This window comes from Bufo gargarizans, chromosome 9, assembly GCF_014858855.1.
Source record: "Bufo gargarizans isolate SCDJY-AF-19 chromosome 9, ASM1485885v1, whole genome shotgun sequence".
In the NCBI taxonomy this organism is placed as follows: domain Eukaryota; kingdom Metazoa; phylum Chordata; class Amphibia; order Anura; family Bufonidae; genus Bufo; species Bufo gargarizans.
This window is the reverse complement of record NC_058088.1, coordinates 57,469,934-57,482,809: the sequence shown is the minus strand read 5'-3', so window position 1 is coordinate 57,482,809 and position 12,876 is coordinate 57,469,934. Positions and strand designations below refer to the sequence as shown.

General features: G+C 38.2%; 1 protein-coding gene across 4 annotated transcripts in view; it reads left to right on the top strand.

Annotated features, from left to right (window-relative positions):
- DIAPH2 (diaphanous related formin 2) overlaps nucleotides 1-12,876 on the top strand; it is a 1,273,340-nt gene that overhangs the window by 949,313 nt on the left and 311,151 nt on the right. The window lies entirely within an intron of this gene.

Here is a 12,876-nt window from a genome sequence, read left to right as displayed (position 1 = left end):
GATAGCAGTACTTTCACATGGGTTCCAGGCTTTGTGTCTGTGGCAGGTGAGTGTTATGTTTGTGGCAAGTACCTGCCATTGCCATAAGTTGTATTTGTTCTCCCTTCGTTGCAGCTTGGCCAGTGAGACTCCTGTTCCTCCGTATCTAGAAGGAGCAGGTTGTCTTACCCTGCTCCCAGTTTAGGGCCACCCTGAGGGCTAGCAGAGACTCCAAGGTTCCGGAGTATGAGCCCTCCTACCTTAAGGGTCGGCTCATACAGCTAGGAGTCAGGGTCAGATTAGGGATGCGATTAGGAGGTGACCTGCTCCCTAATTCTGTCATCCTGGTCGAGCAGCGACCATCTTCCTCCATCGCACTGCTGAGGGTTTTCCCCATCCTCAGTCGTGACAGCTGAAAAGTGATCTTTAAAGGGTTTTTTCAGGAGAATAAAAAAATAAATAAATAAAAAGAGCCAGAATCCGTTAAATATAACAGAGAAGCTTTAGTTGCCTCCACCGATACCCTGCTGATACAGTTCAGGTGTCGCTCTGGTTCCTGCTGCTCTACTGCCAGTCAATATTTACATTCTTTTCCAGCCAAACCAATTCTCATGTGTTTTGAACACATGGAGAGTAGAGACCAGACGGTCATTGCTCCCTCTGTCCTTCTATTTAATTAGGGCAGATATGGAGTTCTTTTTGGTTTTGTTTTGGCAGAGGTCCCTGGGAAAAAACTTTGGCAGTTGCCTTCTTTTCAATAAAAGTGTCCTATCATATAATGTTTTTAATATTTGAGAGGAGCCCAACCATTCTCCTATATCTGTTATTAGGAAGTGTGGATCAGCTATATTGTATTGTGTTGTGTTTGTTCCCATGGAGATGCCTGGCTGCCTCTTGTCCCCCTTCTCCCTATAGTAATATAGCAGTCAACATTAGGCCACCATTATTTAACCGCTCAGGCGGAAGATTGAAGGGGAGATGGCTGCTTTAGCTGCTGATATCACCTGAATGGTTGCAGCTAGAAGCATGGGACTGGTCTTGTTTGAAATGACAGCATTAGTCCAAGCCGAACAGATATCACTGTTAGAATTTTAATCTGGAATAATCGCTGGTAAAACCTGCTTTTACTTTCAGCTTCATTCACTGTACCCAGATTTCTAACAGTGATATCTTCACATGTACTGAAGATGTGGCTGTCATTCTGACATTGTTTAAAAGCAGTTAAAGAGCTGACAGCCTGCAGGAGGAAAGAAAAAATAATAAATAAATAAAAAATACATAGAAATGTGGTATTATCATCATTGTACGGACCCACATAATAAAATGGTTATTTTTACCACACAGTGAACACCTTAGATAAATTCCACAAAATAAAGTAAAAATTGCTGTTTTTTAATCTTTCCCCCTAAAAATAAAATAATAAAAGTTATTTAATGCATTTTACATACCGCAAAATGGTTCCTAAAAATCTACAACCAATCCCACAAATGAAAAAGAAATAAATGCTAGAACACATAGGGGGAAAATATTATTGGTCCTTAAGGCTAAAATTAATTATATCACTAAGGGGTTAAAAATGCAATAGTGTCCCCTGTGTTGTCCTCCAACCAGATTTACTGCAGACACATATTAAAAAATTTACAATAAAAAAAAGTGATATTTTTGGGAAGGTTTTTCCTATTTTAAAGTGACTGTTAGAAGGTTAAAAGAAATTTGTCACCATTAATCTCCCTATCCAATTGTTAGCATAGATACATAGCTGTGGCCAGGGGTGCACCACCAATGAGGCCAGGTGAGCCTCAGGCAGCACCAGGTGGTAGGGGCAAGGGAGGGGCAGCAGACGGACCATGGGCAATGAGCACTTTCATTGGGCCAAAGGGGTTAGGTCGGTTGAGACATGTCTGGACATGCACACACAGTAACAGTTAAGTATAATAAAAGCACTGGAAATGACAGGATGGCAAGTGCAGTACAATGTGGGTCTACAGAGAAAGTGAGGGATTTGGAGCTTTGTTGTGTGACTAAATTCCTTACAAAGGAAGAAATTAATTCTAAAGAAATCCATGAAAGGATGATTGCTGTATATGGTGATGATACACCTCCCTACTAACAAGTACAGTTTTGGCCTCTCCGCGATCAAGCACACACACTGCAGACTTCAGAAAGGGGCCATGCACCACGAAACGCGTTGTCAATAAAAGATCAGTACTTCAACTGTGCCTCGGGTCATGTCTCGCCCTAACTGACTATCCATCCAGAGACATGGCCGATAACATACTGTTGCTCATTCCTGTGCAAATCAGAGAATAGAAGTAACAGGAGAGTTTTACAGTATAGGGAACGATGTAAAGATAAAACCTGTAAAACAGTGGTGGAATTGGACAGTCCCCCCCCCCTCCCCAATTCCAACCCATTTGGAATTAGTTATCCAGCTTCCCACCATATTGTATGCAATATTAAGTTGGATCACAGTTCTCATACAGCTATGTGAATGGAAAAATAAAATAAAGTTATGGCTCCAGGAAGGAAAAATTAAAATCCAATTACCAGTAGCAGTGCTGTATTAAATGTTGACATAGCTAATGCATATATCGTATATTGTTACCTATGGTTTTACACAGGACTGCAGCAAAAAAATACTGCATGTTAAAGGAAGTTGTCTCATGAGGACCTATTAGTGCATTATAGATGGTATGGTTATACCATGTGATCTAGGAGCCACAATGGAAAACAACTCCTAAAGAGTATCTCCCATTTTTGCAGACTTCAGTTGTCCATGTCATACACAAAAAAATCATCTGGGTCAATGGGCTGGCAGACCACAGCTTCTCCTGGCAAATTCAGCTGTGTGATGAGGGGACCAGGAGCTGAACCCAGTATAATGGTGGTCTTCAACTGTCACTTTTCCCAACAGGCCAATGTAAAACCATAGATATTGTACTACAATATATTCCCACGAGCTCTGTTGCACCTGTGTTAAATTGGTTTATACTGTATATTCTCATCTAATCTTCAGACCATGGTCTCTTAAAGGTGTGTTAATGGATTTCCATTGCATAGATGATGAAGAGTGAATTCTGTTAGAAATGCTTTCTCAAGGAGGAAATACCATGTCAGTATTTGTGAGTATTTTCTACAGTTAGAGCAGTGAGATATTATTTCTAGTCTTCTGCCTTGGCCTGGGATGGTTGAATATGAAGCAAGGCTTCCCAATTGTGTCTCTCAAGCTGTTCCAAAACTAGAGCTCTTATCATGTCCTCACAGATTACGCCTATTAGGGTACAATGGGTGTTGTAGTTTTGCAATGGGTGGAGAGCCAAAGGTTGAAGATCACCATTGGGGAGCCCAATTTTGATTAGTTATATAGGATCCCCTTCTTTATATACTTTACCTCATAGAGATGAGCAAATGTATTCTAGAGAACCAACGTTTGACCCAAATATTAAAAAAAACTAAGATAGAATCAGAATTTCTAGTAACATAGTAGAAACATAGTATATAAGGCCGAAAAAAAGACATCTGTCCATCCAATTCGGCCTGTTATCCTGCAAGTTGATCCAGAGGAAGGCAAAAAAAAAACTGTGAGGTAGAAGCCAATTTTCCCCACTTAAGGGGGAAAAATTTATTCCCAATTCCAATCAGGCATCAGAATAATTCCCTGGATCAACGATCCCTCTCTAGTAGCTATAGCCTGTAATATTTTTAATCAAAGTCCCTTTTAAGGACCCTCGGGATATTTATATACATGCAACAATGGTCTACACTAGACCTTGAATCCCTGTAGGGGTCCCTAACTAATGTTAAAAATTTATACTTTATTATTATTTGAAAATACACACTACAAAAAAAGAAATGAATTGTTAAAATTTTCAGTGTCACAGTGTTATATGGGATTTTGTCGGAGTGGTGTGATGGCAATCCACAGGGTGTGATAGATGGGCGGGATCTGTTAAAGTATATAAGAAGGTCTTATGAAGCGCGCGCGCGCTCATATACCCCGCATCCCCTGACGAAGCCACAGCTGGTGGCGAAACATGTCGGGAGGGGTGGTATAGGGCGATCTTTTAACACAGTGAACAGTGAAAGGGAAACTGCCAACAATGCGCTGCAGATAGCAGCTGAATAGACAAGGAGAGAGTGTGAGGCCACAGGAATGTAGATTGCAGCGGCCACTCATACGTTCTATGAGATAGCAATAGAGGACGCAGTGCAGTGTCAGCAGATTTTAGAGAGGAGGGCAGATAGTGGTTAGGAAGACTGGTGAATCACTGAAAGCTCTGCGGTGCATACAAGTAGCTATAAATATGAGATCAGCAACAATGTTAGCTGGTTGGTAACCTTGCACATAGGGACCATTTAGCAAAGAAAGTGTGGCAGGAGAGATAATTATACCAGCGTTCCGTAGTCATCCACTGCCAGGAATCTGCCTAATAACTGCCAGCGTCAATACCATCCCATATCAAATGGTAGGATGAGGTATACCCTATTAAGGGATCCTACCAAATTATTGTGCACGTAATCACACCCTGTGGATTGCCATCACACCACTCCGACAAAATCCCATATAACACTGTGACACAGAAAATTTTAGCAATTCATTTATTTTTTTGTAGTGTGTAACCTGTAATATTATTACACTCCAGAAATACATCCAGGCCCCTCTTGAACTCTTTTATTGTACTCACCATCACCACCTCCTCAGGCAGAGAGTTCCATAGTCTCACTGCTCTTAACGTAGTGATTAGATTTTTTTGAGAATTTTGGCAGACAGAAAGAGAGATTGGAAGAGAGTTGTAGAGAGAGAGAGAGCAGAAAGTCATGTACAGCTTTTCATAAATACTGAAGCTTATTTGATTAAGGCCAAATTGTTTTGGGTCTGAATTAGAGATGACAGTATCAATTTACTCAGAATCAGAATTTGACTTAATTTTTATTGAATTTTTTATTGAATTCGTGAGGATCAGAAATTTTTGAGATTTGATTTGGGAGCATTTTTCAGCGAGGGAGAGAGAGAAAAAAAAGAGAGCTCTCTTCTAGTCCACATCTAACCACACACCTGATTTTGACATCAAACTGATTTTCAGACACTTGCTCATTACTAATACCTCACTATTTTGCAGCTAATAAGGTCTAAGATCATTGTGACTGATTAAGGTCAAGCTGCCTGACTAGACCCCAAGGTTTCATCAATATCTCAGGCTGAGTACATCCCTGGTATCTTTTCGGAAGCAAAAAGTATATGTAAGTCCATAAAAGAGGTTCATAAAACATGAACTAAGTAGATTTATCAAGCTTCTGGGATCAGGAATATTACAAAGATTAGTGTCATAAAAAGGAAGAAAGCTTTTGAAGCTAAGCTGATTAATACGAGCATCACTTCTTTAATGTTCTTTTATACAGTTGAGATCAAGAAGATGTTATATAAGGAGGTGATGGACTGACGACTTCTAGGACGAGACCTTGTTATCCTCAGTATTTACACGTAACACTTCTCTCTATTCCTTTACCAGCTGGAGATGAAGCGTTTTAAGCCAGCTTTAGATGTTAGTTTTATTTCGACTTTGTTATGGTCAATTGTTCTTTCTGCAATATTAATTGTGTGAACCGAAGAGTCATCAAACCTTTTCAGGACTCTCAAACCTACGAGGCGTCTTCACAATACCTGCAGATTTTTAAGATCTGTGAATTTGATGTTGATGTCCTATCCTCAGGATAGGTCATCAATATCAGATCAGAAGGGGTCTAACACCCAGGACCTCCACAGTCAGTTGTACAAAGAGGTGCAATGAATGGGGCTGAGCTGCAATGCCAAGCACAGAGAGTATATATTGCATAGCGATGTGCTTGGTAGGCAGTGAGGAGGCTGCAGCTCTCACCGGAGCTTCGGTGAGCACAGCAGCCTCTTCAAACAGCTGATTATCAGGGGTGCCATGAGTCGGACCCCAGCTGATCTGATGTTTTATGACCTATCCTGAGGATAGGCCATCAATACCAAGTTTCTGGATAACCTACTTAATCCACTTGCAATCACCTTGGAAAAAAATAAATTACAAGAACAACATTTTGATTTTAGATATTTAATGTAGATGCAATTGCCTCTGACAATTTTCTTAGTATTCATTTCAGACCAATTTGTCTGAATCAGCCAAGAAATTTGTCCCAAATGAATCTGAAGAAATTCTGATTCTACCAAATTAGAATAAAAATTAAAAAAAACGCTGGCCAGATTTCAATTTTTACTAATTGATTAGCTCTTTTCTACCATAACTCGAGTCCCTTTAGGTCCATTTTAAGTTAGTAATGATATTGTTGAGTTTGGCCTTGGAAAAACAATTTTAAAGCGTTTGCCATTGCTTTCAGTTGGACATAACTTCTAGTTTTCATAGGATGATGTGCAGAAAAGATCTTTTAGAGACCATTTTGAAGAAAATTATATTGAACACTTAATTTATTGCATAAAATCACAAGACATGACAAAAATGTTTGCAGCAAAATTTTATTTTCTGTCATTAACTCATTGTCATGCTTTTTTAAATGAATGGGACAAAGGAGAAAGCAGGAAAGCTAATGGGAAGGAAGAGAAAGAGTATATAAAGTTAAGACAAAAAAGAGAGGATAAAAACAACATGTCTGTTGTTTTTACCACAATTTTACCAAAATTTTGCCAATTATTTTTTTTTAAATTAGGGGAAATAAATAGCAAAAAACATGCATTTTTACCATACAGGCCAGGGAGTAGCTGCTAATAATTTCCAGTAGCTCTTCCTGCACTCACACTGTGGGCCAGGAGATAAAAGACAGTTCAAAAAAGAACCTTTGTACCATTGTTCAGTAAAAAGAGAGTAGGTGTCAGAGCACAAAGATGGATAATAGGAAATGTAAAAGTAATAAAAGCAAAGGTGGAAGTACAATAAAACGGGCAAACTAAATGTTAACCCATTCTTAACCCCAAGTGTGATTCTAAGCTTTAAAGAGGTTGTCTGATTTAATGTCTGATGTAATTTCCTTGCCAATGAGCAGCCCACAAAGTGTCCTCCTTCTGGGTCCCTCCCTTCCCCAACAATCAGCTGTAATCTGTCTGGAAACCTAAGAGCAAAGGTACTAAAAAAAAACATCAGATGTCACACAGATCACGATAAACAATTAAAGATGTAGCAACTAATTAATGACTAACATTTTGCTTATTATTCACATAGATAATTACTTGTACTTGCAATAGTTACTTGTTCGCTTTTAAATCGTTCCTTGTTATTACATGTAGAGATGGAGAACAGATGTGTGAGATCGTTAGCGGGTAGACAACTCTATATTATACAAACAGATCTATTAATGAAGAGGGATAATTTTTTAACATGCTGAAAGATCACGATGGACTAGAAAGAAAAGATTTTTTGCTAGTCTTGCATCATTCATACTTATTACATCACACGATTCTCATTCATTTTTGCTCGCATGTACGAGAACTTATGCAATATTCGCTCTGTGTAATAGGGCTTTAAAGGCTATGTACACCCTTTGTGGGCATTTTTTTATTATTGCATTGTACTTATTTTGAACTAAAAATCTTTTTTTTTTCAATTGTTTATTATTAAAAATATGGAATAATTTTGTTTTGTACAGAGCTGAGCTGCTGTATAGAGGTAGCCTGTGGATTTTCAATCTTTTCCGTCATCTGGGGAGCAGACAGACTCCTTATCTCTGCTCTCAGACATTATAAACAGTCTTTAAAGCTCAGTACTTATCTTTCTTATGATAAGAATGTGGCTTAAATAAGTGTTTATGACCCCTTAGTAGTTTAGAGATGAGGGTTATTAGATGACTGGCTACAAAGTGAAAGTGAACGTATCTGTCACACAGCTAAAAACATTGTTAACCCTTTGCGACAGAATGGTTCAATATTTTTAATAAAGGCCAATTGAATATATGATTTTAAGCCGAACATGAGTAAATTGCCTCCAAAGGCGTTAATAGCCTTTAAGTCTGAGTTCACAATTCAGTTATTTGGTCAGTTATTTCCATCAGTTACTGTGAGCCAGAACTGGTGAAGATCTTTCCATTACACCTAATCTCTGTATAGACTTTACTATTGGTTTTGGCTCACAATAACTGATGGAAATAACTGATTAAATAAATGACGTGTGAACTCAGCCTAAGGGCTCATTCAGAGGGCCGTATATTTTGTTCCGGATTCTTGCGGAACAGGTGCGGACACATTCATTTCAATGGGACCGCAAAAGATTGTTTCTTACTAACTTTCAGGCCATTGCTATGGCATTGCTGTACACCTGGTTCTATTATAAATTTGAATAGTTGTGTGTTTGGTGGGAGTTTTTTTTTTAATGGATAGGCCTTTACATACATTTAGCTGCTGAACCTTTTTGCCAGATATAGTGATAGCTCTGTGCAGTTTGTTTCCAGACTCTTCCTACGATCATTTGCTTTGTTTGAGTGCATCCTAAGATTTGTGATTCCACAGTCTTAATGTTGTTTGTATTGTAGTTGTGTTCCTTGTGGTTTCAGTTTTCTATTGTTGTTTGGGTTTTGTGATTTTCTATTGTCTTGTTGAACTTAGCAGTTAAGGTTTATTCTAGGTTTTATTCCTCTTACCTACATTCATTATGCTCCCCCTGTACACCATTGCCATCTGGTCCATTTTCAGACCATCTACCTTATATGTTGCCGTCTTCATCCAGTTTGCTTATTCTGTATTTGTCTGATACGTGCTTTATATATGCAACTGTCTGATTGTTACATAATTCTTTTCTACTCATGTCCTGGGTGGTATCTGAGTACCAAGAGCCATTGATTAGCACTTGGTAAAGATGACTGCTATAGGTGAAGTCTAATTCTGCAGTCTTGCAAACAACCAGCGTCGTTACCACAACCAGCTTCTAATTCTATGTAGAAACAGCCTCGTCTATAGAAGATTGAGTAACTCTTGCAAACTTTGTGCTAAATTCTTACAAAAAATGTCGAACTTCCATAAGAGTTTCTGGAGGGAAAAAAAAATATCATTTATGGAGCGATAGCAGATGGTGTTTCAGATTATTGCACAATTTGCATATCATGTGCTAAAAACATGTTTAAATTGTAGAAATATGTTCACTATGCCAAGAGAGTGTTTAATATTAATAAGTGAAGGAGCAGGATGGTCACCTTGAAATGCGGAGCTTGGTAAGAAACAAAAATATTTTCTTGTCATGATGCCACAATTTAGAACAAATGAGGTGACGTCTTATTACAGCACAGCCTGGAGGAATGCAGGTAACTCTGGGAAATCACTATATTAGTGGATAATTTGTGACTCAATGTAATTTCCATATTATACAAGGTGGGATACGAGCCAAACCCATCTCTGGTGATACCCTTAGTTATGTTTCATGCCTCTTAAATAGGATAGATACCTATAGGTTACAAATACATTTTTTCTTCCTATAAGACTCCGTACACCTGCTGGATCTACACAAGGAGAACCAGTATCTCAGAGAGCTTCCATTTAGGAATCAAATTGCAAAACAATCTAATGGAAGATTTCAGTGATATCTCAGATCATCACTTAATTTAAGATAGGAAAAGCTCTTTAGAGAGTTTAAACCCATTTGAAACTGCTCAGAGAAGTCTGTTTCCAGAAATATGTATATGAGTTCTGAGAAGTGATAAAACATGTCCTATACTCGGATGCAAAATGCAATGAAGTCAATAGGTCATGTGGATGCAACATGTATGGTATCCGTATTTTGCAGACCACACAATAAATAAAGTTGTGTGCATGAAGCCACAAGCAGATTGGAAAGTCGTTTAGAGGATGACACCTAATTACCATAATAGATAGTCATCTTTTTTTTTTCAACTTAAGTAGTAGAAATGAAGCTCAGACACATTCTGTATGTTTGAGCTCAACATTTCATAGGGAATCACTGAGTCATGTAAATATCAGTAATGGATAAAAGGGGTTGTTTCCAGCAAATTGCCTTTATCATGTAAAAAAAGCGATATATGAAAAAGAGCATAGGCCAGCATGTTTTCTTAAAGTGTGCGAGCATAGCCACCACTGATGGCTTGCAGGGTGGTCGTAACCATGGAACCAGGCTCCTACAGAAATCTCAAAACCCTTTGATACTGGTTAGAGTTTTCTGTTATTAGAAATCTGAAAAAAAAATAAAAAAAAAATAAGGAGGTCGCCATTGATCTAAATTTCTTTATAGAAGAATATTGTGAATCATTTTGTCAGATGTCTTCATATTTTCCTATAGAATACGGTAACCAGCAGCAGATGCTGTGTACATTGTAGCAGTCATGTATCGCCACAGTATAGAGCACAGCGTTTACATTACATACCGATCAGTCAGAGCAAAAAAACAAGACTAGAAAAAACTGCAATGTAACAACAACAGGTCTGTGAGCTCCTATTAGCAGATTTCATGAAGCCCTGCAGTGTGTCGTCCCGCTCAGTCTTCTGCATTTCCTTTCTTGTTTTCTCTTGTCTTTTTGTTTTGTATCCGACCATTTTGTGATTAAAGATTTTCAATGACAAAGACCAAATAATACAGAAAAAACTGGAGGAGAAGATAAAGAACGTTCCTGAATTTACTGCCAAGTTTATTGTAGTTAAATCACCAAAATGACTATAATCTATCTGCCTATCTTTCTAGGATCTACAGTTGCAATAAAAAGTATGTGAACCCTTTGGAATTATATGGATTTCTGCACAAATTGGTCATAAAATGTGATCTGATCTTCATCTAAGTCACAACAATAGACAATCACAGTCTGCTTAAACTAATAACACACAAAGAGTTAAATGTTACCATGTTTTTATTGAACACACCATGTAAACATTCACAGTGCAGGTGGAGAAAGTATGTGAACCCTTGGATTTAATAACTGGTTGAACCTCCTTTGGCAGCAATAACTTCAACCAAACGTTTCCTGTAGTTGCAGATCAGACGTGCACAACGGTCAGGAGTCATTCTTGACCATTCCTCTTTACAGAACTGTTTCAGTTCAGCAATATTCTTGGGATGTCTGGTGTGAATCGCTTTCTTGAGGTCATCCCACAGCATCTCAATCGGGTTGAGGTCAGGACTCTGACTGGGCCACTCCAGAAGGCGTATTTTCTTCTGTTTAAGCCATTCTGTTGTTGATTTACTTCTATGCTTTGGGTCGCTGTCCTGTTGCAACACCTATCTTCTGTTGAGCTTCAGCTGGTGGACAGATGGCCTTAAGTTCTCCTGTAAAATGTCTTGATAAACTTAGAAATTCATTTTTCCTTCGATGATAGCAATCTGTCCAGTCCCTGATGCAGCAAAGCAGCCCCAAACCATGATGCCCCCACCACCCTACTTCACAGCTGGGATGAGGTTTTGATGTTGGTGTGCTGTGCCTCTTTTTCTCCACACATAGTGTTGTGTGTTTCTTCCAAAGAACTCAACTTTGGTTTCATCTGTCCACAGAATATTTTTCCAATACTGCTGTGGAACATCCAGGTGCTCTACTGCAAACTGTAAACGTGCAGCAATGTTTTTTTTGGACAGCAGTGGCTTCCTCTGTGGTATCCTCTCATGAAATCCATTCTTGTTTAGTGTTTTACGTATCGTAGATTCGCTAACAGGGATGTTAGCATATGCCAGAGACTTTTGTAAGTCTTTAGCTGACACTCTAGGATTCTTCTTCACCTCATTGAGCAGTCTGCTCTGTGCTCTTGCAGTCATCTTTACAGGACGGCCACTCCTAGATAGAGTAGCAGCAGTGCTGAACTTTCTCCATTTATAGACAATTTGTCTTACCGTGGACTGATGAACAGCAAGGCTTTTAAAGATACTTTTATAACCCTTTCCAGCTTTATGCAAGTCAACAATTCTTAATCGTAGGTCTTCTGAGAGCTCTTTTGTGCGAGGCATCATTCACATCAGGCAATGCTTCTTGTGAAAAGCAAACCCAGAACTGGTGTGTGCTTTTTATAGGGCAGGGCAGCTGTTACCAACACCTCCAATCTCATCTCATTGATTGGACTCCAGTTGGCTGACACCTCACTCCAATTAGCTCTTGGAGATGTCATTAGTCTAGGGGTTCACATACTTTTTCTACCAGCACTGTGAATGTTTACATGGTGTGTTCAATAAAAACATGGTAACATTTAATTCTTTGTGTGTTATTAGTTTAAGCAGACTGTGATTGTCTATTGTTGTGACTTAGATGAAGATCAGATCACATTTTATGACCAATTTGTGCAGAAATCCATATCATTCCAAAGGGTTCACATACTTTTTCTTGCAACTGTATTACATATCTATTATCTATCTATGTATCTATATCTGTCCTATACCATGTCTATATATCTATCTATATCTACATATCTACTTATCTCATATCTATCTATCTAAATGCAAAACATGGGCTGCACAGCAGTAAACAAGGTATAACTGAGTGCCAGCGGCTGTAGCGAACTCCACGGCACTTCCAAAAATGTGTACATTTATTCACCACAAAAACGTCAACGTTTCAATCCTCTCAATGGGATCTTTCTCAAGCAGTGATGGCAATATAATGGTGCTCAATACAACTATATACACATACCCACATAATAATTGATTGTTAAAAGTAATTAATACAAAATTGTAAATATAAATGACATGATTATACAAATATAGTGAAAAACATGATCAGTAGTGAATATAAACATGATGGAAAAATATGTGCAAATTTGCAATATTAAAAACAAGAATATATTGTGCAAAGTATTATCCATTATTTTTTAATTGATTAAAAACATACAAGTGAAAAGAATTAAAAACAGCAGTAGATGATGAGGAGATAATGTGAACATATCTTTCTATTTATCTATATATCTCATATCTATCTTTCTATCTAATATCTATTTATCTATTTGTCTAACAT